This window comes from Dromaius novaehollandiae, chromosome 1, assembly GCF_036370855.1.
Source record: "Dromaius novaehollandiae isolate bDroNov1 chromosome 1, bDroNov1.hap1, whole genome shotgun sequence".
Taxonomy (NCBI): Eukaryota; Metazoa; Chordata; class Aves; order Casuariiformes; family Dromaiidae; genus Dromaius; species Dromaius novaehollandiae.
Window position 1 is genome coordinate 38,634,369 of NC_088098.1, and position 9,315 is coordinate 38,643,683.

Here is a 9,315-nt window from a genome sequence, read left to right on the forward strand (position 1 = left end):
TGAAGAACTCTTAAAAAAAAGAATAGATGACTGGAAGTAAAATGGAAATCTGTGTCACCCCCACTCTCCAAATATATTAACCATATATTAATACCAACCTTCATTTTGAAGATTGTTCGTTGGAAAACGCCACTAAAAATGAATGAGAAAAATGACCGTGAAATCCATGTGTTTTAGAAGGTCAAAACAGTAGGCAAACGTTTTCCATTAACAAAATTAAAAAAAGAAAAGCCCACAACTCTCGGAGACGTGATTGAGACAAGCCACATCGCGGCAGTGGGCAGGCGTTGGGCTGGAATGTGGCCAAGCGCGCTTAAGTTAATTAGCACTCCGGTTGGTCTCTGACATTTAATTATAAAGGCTAACCAAGCTTTATCTACCAGCAAAATGTTAGTGGGTGCGGGGACGCCTGTGGGACGCGGTGTCGCGCTTGGTGCAAAACTGATGTGCCGGACCTCACCTCACGGGCACGTGTGCTGCCTGCTCCGGCTGGGTAGGGCGGCTGTGTGTTGCTAAAATTGCACCTTTATTTGGTTTAAATGCATACCCGCGTGCGCACAGCACTTTCCTCTCAACAGTTAAATCTTGGGGGATATGGGTGAGGCTCAAGGGGATGCGTTTAGGAGGTGCGGACTCGCTGAAGCAGCTGAGCGATGGCTGCTAAGCCTCCAAAAGCCTTGGCGTTACAATTTGTATGCAGAGCAATACACGTTTCCCTATCGGGTTGTCCTTCCCCAAGAGCAGGAAGGTGAAAATAAAGTCAATGCAAATCAGCACAGGCGTTCTACTCTGTTTCCCAGGGATAAGCAATGCTGTTTTCCACTATTTCCACCATGGTCAACAGCCAGGTGCCAGGTATTTCAGGCCACACATCAGATTTACTTGCTATTTGTGAACACAAAAACCCCCATAGTTTTCCATTGTAATTACTTCATTCTAATGTGTGCCTGCACCTTGGTGACAGTGGTTCCTACTTCTAACAGAAAAATTAACCTTAAACTGGCTAGACTGGGTGAGTAGTCACGCTACCAGAGCACTCACCCAATTTCCCAGCATAGTTTTGTAGCCCCTTCTAAATTCTCTACCTACTCAAATTACAGTCACCGACTTTAATAAATTTAACACTGCCATTAAGATGAGAGGCATATATCAAGTGTCTTCTTCCTCCTCTTTAACGTGAAACATATTTTTATCCACGTTTTTCATCTTTGATTTTTCTATTGCATTATGCAACACAAAGGAAAAAAAAAACCCAGCATCAAAATGTGAACTGAAGAACTTTGATAAATACTTGAAGCACTTTAGTGCTCATAACTAAAGAAAATGTGTGTTCCTGATGAGATCCAATTATTCAATGAATAATGTAATTTAGATGTTCTGGCTGATTCTCTGCATCCTCATAAGTCCCCTTTCCTGTACCTGTAACTGGACATTTTCTTCACTAAGAAAGCAAGAAAAAAAAAGCAAGTACTTCACCCTCTTTTATGGAGACCATTTAAAATCAATGAAGTGAAGAGCTGGACAAGACCATTAAGCGAACACCTGCTTCTCTGAGGAAGGACGAAGCCTACCTGAGTCGTCCTTGACAAATGTTCATCAGCGTCACTCATAAAAGCCTGCACCGTGGGGTGTTTCCTAACTTGCCAGCGTGGTCTGTTCCAGTGTTTAACTATCATCATGATGAGAAAGATTTTCCTACTATCTGACCTGCATGTAAATAAAATAGTTATTCGAAAATCAGTTTTAACCCCAAAGAACTTTCCTTCTAACCTGACTGTTGAATGTAACTAGGAGCCTCAGTTTTTCTGCAAAATTCTGCTCCCTAGACCTGACTGAGGTTACTCTGCCCACAGCACCTCAGTTATATGAGCAGTGTTTGCTTTCCGCACTATTAAGGCTTTTTTAGTCAATTTAGCCAACTAGCAGAACAATTTTACTTTCAAAACAAAACTATCGTAATTCTTCCTGTATTAAGAAATACAAGTCTATTGCGTCAAGTCTCGTATTATATTGTGTCCCTCTTGGACTATATAAAAAATACTAAATATGTGTGCATGAATACTCAGTGAGATCTGAGACAAAATATGCTAATAGCAACTTGCTTTATGCAGACAGAAGACATGTGAGGAAGCGATGGCTGCGAGGAGCTTACCAAGTATCTCACTGGTTTTTGGTCAGGCCCCGGGGCGAGCTCAGGGACCCCAGCAGCTCTGGGTCGCCCTGTTCTTACTCCCTGCACTGCTGCTACTCCCTTCGCTGTCCTCCAGTCTTTCCTGGCTTGCTCCCCCCTTCCCTCTAGCTTGCTCCATTTCCCAGCTCTGCTCCAGTCTCATCTCCCAGAGCGAACAGGACCGCAGAATCACTTCCGCTTGCAAGTTTGCTGTTGACTTGATGCGTGTTTTTAGGAAATTTATTTTAATGTCTGTCTGTCCACATCCTTAAAGCAGGGATGCCAGGGTACGAGTGCTTGCAGGCCTGCTACGGATGAACTGTGGGTGTCTCCAGGGCTGCATGGGGCAGTCTCTGCCCCGAAACACGGGGCTCTGCTGCATCCCAGGCTCCCTTGAAGGAAATGACACATGAGGCTATTGCATTCTCCTCTAAGAGTAAAAGGGGGGAAAAAGAGGAAAAAGGAATCCCCGAGGGTCCCCGGAAGAGGGCTGCTGTTGGGTCCCTTCTGCATTTTAAGGCGATTTAGCTGATGGATGGTTAGTTATCCTTCCTCAATCCCGCTAGATGGCAGTGACCACTGCTCCTAAACAGAGTATCCCAAACTGAATTGTCATATGCCTCGTGGTTTCTTGTGGAGGGAGGACATGAGGAGGGATGGAGGCCACAGGGAATGTATTTGCACTGCTGGGGCAATTCCTTGCATATCTGCTCCCACGGAGCAGCTGGGCCCGCTGCGCCTCCCTCATTTAGGACCAGACTAGGGATGCTGCACATGGTTCACTGAAAGATGCAGTGCCCTGAGTGAGCGCAAGGAGGCAAATTCACCTCACCCAGCTCCCCGGCGCAGAAGTCTCCTTGTCTCCCGCAACTACTTACTGGCTGCGTTATCGCAGAGCCTAGGCGCCAGTCGGGGACTGGTGTCCCTTGCTAAGCAGCTGCAAAAACGGCACGGGAAGGGCTGCAGTCCTGGTGCCGGCACAGGTGAATATGCAGACACGGCTGGAACGGTGCCGGGGGGAAGGATCTCTCCTCGGAGAAGTAGTGCATGAACTGCGCAGTGCACCTCTGGCCTAACAACTGGCCAGGTACTGCGGAAGCACAGCAGATTTTGGAAGGGTTTGAAGGAGGGTAATTAGTTAAGTTCAGCACTTATTCATATGCCAGCTCCTCCTACACATGCACTCGTCCTACACAAAACTACACACCGGAAAATCACAGACACGGGTGAATTATGTGTTCGCCGTAACGGAGAACCGGGAGCCCAAAGGAGGGATCCAGGGAAGGAGGCACCGTGGCCAGAGCAACGGGGGAGGCAAAGGTGCGTTGCAGCCGGCTCTGACCGGCGGTGAATCGGGAAAGGCTGCGGTTTCTAAGGTCAGAGCTCTCCCTGGTGCAGCATAGCACGGACGTGGTTTTGCCCCATTCAGACAGGTCTGCTAAAAGTAATAGCGAGCACAGGCAATTGCGCTAACAGACGTGGAAGATAGTGTTCAGGGAAGTCCCTCAAATCCCCTCCAGTCTGATTCTTTGACAGAGACAGTAATTTCTCAACTCTTCTCTTACCACAGGCTCTGTGGTCTGATCGGTTATGAGGAAGCCGCTTCCCTAATTTTTCACATGCGCAGGATGTCCGCACAGACCTCCCTCCATTCCTCGGTGCGGTCTTCTGAGACTGTAAATGACAGCACATTTAAATCACTGCTGTTAGTCACCGCGCCGATGCAATAACCAGGCGTGCCTCTCCCGGTGGGTTAGGAGTGGGGAGTCACTGGCTGCAGATGGGACGGTGCGCAGGAGGCTGGTGGCCAGGGTGACCCTGCCGCTGTGCATGGTGACGGGATGCTGCAGCCCCAGGAGCACCAAGAGCTCCCCAGACCCCAAGTGAGCTCAGCAGCAGACGATGCAGCACCGAGTACCCAGCGCTGTGGCCAGGCACGGCTCTTGGCACGGCTCACAGGCCACAGTGAGGGCTGCAGCATCCTGCCAGAGCTGCAGCTCTCTGCTCCGTCCCAGCTGCGCCAGCACGGAGGAGCAACGCATTTTCCTAAAGCTGCTTGCTTTGGCAGCGCTGAGCACATACCCTATTCACTGCTACAACAGCCCAGGATACGACGGAGACATCTGGGTGCAAAACGCCCCTTGGAAGACTTTGGTGTGGATAATTCAGATTCCAGCCTAGCAAGGCTCCTGCACCCGCTGAACCAGCTGCTGGGCTTCAGTGAAAAGCTGGGGCCTTATTCAGCTCTATAGGTACACATATATGCATAAATTTTTTCTTATTAAAAACAAACCAACAAATGAAATGGCACAGCTGAGCAACCTCCCTTAAGTGCATTTTGGGATATATGATAAAAAGTGCAGATCATTGCTATTAGAACAAAGTTGCCTCTTCATTATGCAGCACAGGAGTTATTTCCCAGTCACTAGATAGGACTCCAGCCACTTGGCACTTTCTTACATGACATTTTCAAATCCAAAAGAGCAACTTGGGATTTTGAGATAATTCAGGCAATCAGATGAGCTCATGTGCATGGCATTCATTCACTAGAAACACCACACAGATCCCATTCAGCCTCACCACTCGTAAATCCATGTGACACTTTTATCTATTTATAAACTTTTAACAGCAGGTTATGATTGTTATGCAAGCCATTTTCCAGGGATTAATAAGCAGCTTGTGTTGATGGCAGAGAGAAGGGCCATTAACTGCTCTGGGACAGTCATTAATCTGTAGTAAATGCTCAGCATCTGGATCATTTCTACGTAATTAAATAATCAATACTGCCTTTAGATTCAAATAACTGGAGAACTGTATTTCAAATTTATCTTGGCTGAGAGTGTGCTTAATTCTTTTAGTTTACAACAGAGCAGGAAACAACCACATGGGCAAGTGAAAACTGCTCTCGGTGTGGCTGGCTCTTAAAATACCATCTTTCATACAAAACTTCACAGGTAATCAAGGCTAGATGCAGGAAAAAAATCAAAATTTTGTTATCTTTTTTCTGTTAATATAGAGATCTTTCTTTAACTGAATAAAATTAAGGCTCTGAGTGACCTGACGCTGAAAAACAGCCTGGCAGAATTAAAACAATGGAAGAGAAACTCCCAGCCACTTACAGAAAAGTCCCTTTGATTCATTCATCGTTCTGTTAATATGACCTTTGTACCAGTGAGCAGACAGGGATTTGGTCATATGCTAACTCCCATTCTTTGGAGCTATCTTTTCACCAGATAACAAATCTGCGCTTTACCACAAGCACACGGTGGACCAATAACAGCTCATCTTCCCTGTTAGTGGGGTTGAGCCTAGAAACAAGCAAACACTCACACAGCTGTGTATCTGTTAATATTTTGAGACCAGAAAAGCAGGAGAAAGGAAGATTGTGCACGAAATAAAGGGGACTATTACTGAGCTAGTAGCAAAACTTTCAGATGTGGCTATCCTGAAGACTTGTGAAGTTAGGCATGAAGACATAAAGAAAGGGGGACATTGGCCATCATGAGTTCAGCTCTGCTAAGGGAGAGCTGAGTTTGTGAGCGTGGACAGGGCTTCCCTTTGAAAGAGAGCAGAGAGGAAACCACATGCTAAACCTTGAGGAGGCATATGGAGGTGGGAAATGAGAGGACTAGAAACCATAAAAGCAGCTGAAGGGGTTAGATGGAGAAGCCAGACAATGAAAATTTGTGGAAGAAGGATGATGTCCAGGAAGAAACGATAGATAAAAAAGGTGATAGCCCTGTCTGGGGAAAGACTTGCTGCATTGAAACTATTGTCACTAAGAAAGGAATGAGAGCCAAACTGTGAAAGGCATTTAATATTATGAAATCAAAGCAGCAGGTTTAGATCAAAAGGTCTTTAGAGCAGGGGATGTGTACTATCATGTATTCATACAGTGATGGATAGAGTGAGGCTTTTGTCTTGACTTGTGCCTCCAGGGGTTGTCAGAAAACAAACCACCACACCATGGCAAACTGCGCCAGGACCTGGGTATACACTAGGAAACAAAAACGGGAGGGCGAAGTTCAGTACTGATCAGGGATAGATGTAGCGGAAGCCAGACAGGAGGAAGGCGGGGGGCTGAGAAAGTGAGGAAGGAGATGGAAGAAAAAGCCTAAGTCAGGATATTGACCTAAAGCCACGGAAGGGAACAGAACCAAGTGAAGGTTAGAAAGCAATCTCTCCTTTCTGCTTTAGAAGTTCTCCTGCCTAATGCAGAGAGCAACCACACGTTCCCCATGGCCCAACAGAGACTCTTAGCAAAGTTTGCTCCGGCTGGTTTACAGTGCATCCTGTTTAAGTAAAGCAGTAACTTCATTTTGCCATGGATTTTATGGAGCTGGGCTAACAGGCTGCTTGCTCCCGAGAGGAGGAGATGTCGCTCACCACCTCTCTGCTTGGCCGGTCCCGGGAGACCCCACGGCTGGCTGCCACCCGTGGTGAGGAGCGAGGCAGGAGCCGCACTGCACCGCAGCTGTTGCCTCCCGCATGCACCTCTCCAGGCTTCTCTACAGTGGGTGTTTTGGAAGGAAACACCCTCCAGAGACCCAGGGAAGGGAGCACTTGGGGCTATTTCTCTCAGCGCAGGAGCAGGGAAGGTGCCTGTGAGTCTCTGTTACTGAGCCCAGCCCGATGCCAAGGCGCTGGGGAAATGGGATGGGGTGAGTCGCTGCCCTGTTCTTTATAAAAGTGCAAAGCACTAATCCGTAATCACACTGAGCAGATCCTTTTCAAATGTGTACAGTGCCTCATGGGCTTTGGACTGAAGCTGGGATTTCCAAAACAAGGTTGCTGAGATCATTTTAGAGTCACACCTAAGCAACCAGCCTCTGGGCAGCATGACTTTTTTAAGAATTCGCAACAGTGCTCATGTGTGCTATTCTGAAACGCACAGATAAAATACTCCCTCCATCTATTTTTCTCTTATACTAGAATCTGGGCATTATTATGCAGATTTCCACTATAGCAAAATTACAGCAGAATAAATAGCTCTGCGATACACGAAGGGGAATCCTATTACATCTTCAGTAACTCTCAGTAAGCATCATCGCTATTATACCAATTGAAGAGACAGAAAACAATTTTTAATTAAAAATATTTATAGCAGGCATAATACCAACTGCCAGTTTCACTATCCAGTGAAAGCATTTTGCAGCTGGTACTAATTCTCTCTTATTTCCATGAGGTTAGCCAGTATCAGCTGTTCATTAAACAGAGGACATTTCAGGAGTATCCGTATTATATGCTGTAACTAACTGAGAAGTCCTTCTTTGACAGATTGTAGGAAATCAAGGTTGCTTTGCTACATTATTCTAGGATTTTTATAATGAAGAGGTCATTTCCCAGTCATTTGAGTTGGCTGCATCATCGGTTTTATTCAAATCAATCCTACAAACTGCTTAAGCTTTCCAGTAGATAAGAAAATTTTTATTAGTGGTATATATTTTCTCTCTTATCTGCCATGGAGTAGGGGGTGGGAAATGGATTTTAGTACATCCTTTTTTTTCCTGGGACAGCAGCATAATCAAAAGGTGTCAGCAGACTCACAGACAAATTAATTTTGAAATATATAGCTTCCTAGAGGCAAAGGCACTGCTCCTCCTTGCACTGAGATCTGCCTTGCTTTGTAGGCAAGCTCGCTGCTGCCTACAGGGCCAGGCAGTTTAAGCGGCAAAGTCTGATCCAATTTTGGGGGGCTGAGGATATAACAGCAATCAGCTGTCTCACTCTGGGACACTCTCATGCTTTTTGTGCCAGAAGGCACGTAAGACCTCCTTTCTTGTATGTATCAGTAAATGTGCTCATATGTAGTTATAGACGACAGTCAACGGGTCCTAGCAGCTGTAAGAACAGCTCTAAGCCTGTAACTCCTGCTGCAGGCATAAGTCAAACTTGCAGGAAATAAACAGGCGGTGGGTCGGACACAGAGGAGCCCTATTCCCGCATGTCTCCATTCCTCCTCGTTCTTTACGCCAAAGGACACGTGTCTGAAATCCAAAGCTGGCACAGGATCTCCACCAGCTTTATGTCCGTGGAGAACTCTCTCCCCATAAAAACAGTGATTCAATGGAGTCAGTTTATCCTTGGTTCACATCCATGTGACTCACAGGGAACTCAGCAGATTGAAGACTCCAGCCCATAAAATCTAACATGAAACTTTTTGTTCTCCATAGCCACTCCTGGAATAGCCAGCAGCTCAGCAAGTGAGAAAAATCCCCTGTGATTTATCAAAGTAGCAGCTGGGAACTGACAAACAAAGCAGCTTATCACAACCTGGCTTGTGACTTGTTAAATCCCATATGGCCATTGTTTTTTCACTTTAAAATATTAGGAGCAAGTTTCAAAAGCCACTCTTTAGCAAGATGTATTTTCTGCTTGGAAAAATATAAGCCCATTTGAATCTATAAAGTCATTTAGGAGATGCTTATCCTTTTCACCTGCAATAGATTTTACAGATGTTTCTTCTGGCAGAGACCCACAGTGACAACAGAGGAGCCCAGGGGACACAGCTGGGAAGAGAAGTGATGTGCAGTGGTGGAGAGGGGCATTTGCATGGGTAGCAGAGGCTCTACCAGGAGATGATTCAGAGCAGGAGCTTAATGTAGGTGCCCCGAGTCACTCCTGGAGAAGCTTCTCTTCCTTCGCTGCCTGCAGACAGACCTGTGAAGAGCAGCTGCTGTTGCTTAATTAGCTTTTGTGAATACTCTGCTTAAATCCATCTTAAAGCTTACAAAAGCCTGGGATGTCCATGTGCTGATCTAGCTGTAGGCCAGCATTGCGCCATTTGTCAACAGCCTCAAGAAGCCAAGCTATGTCAGCTCCATATAGGGTTGTCTGAGCTGTTAAATAGATTTTCTTCTAGCTACAGGGAAAGAAGTCTTTCAGGCAATCAAGGAGCCAACCCTTTTCTTATTTCAAAGATGGCAATAAAGGCTTTCAGAGCACTCTGGGCTGAGCATATGGAATACAGTCATCATAACAGCCCCAGAGCTGACTTTCTCAATAGTCATGCTGACCCAGGCAAACTCTGATTTTAGCTATTACCCTTGATACTCTGTATAGGTGAACAGTGTGCATTTGGGAGTTGTGTTGTTTGCTTCCTAATGGTAGCTAGTGAGATTTCACTGAAAATTTATACCAGTCAA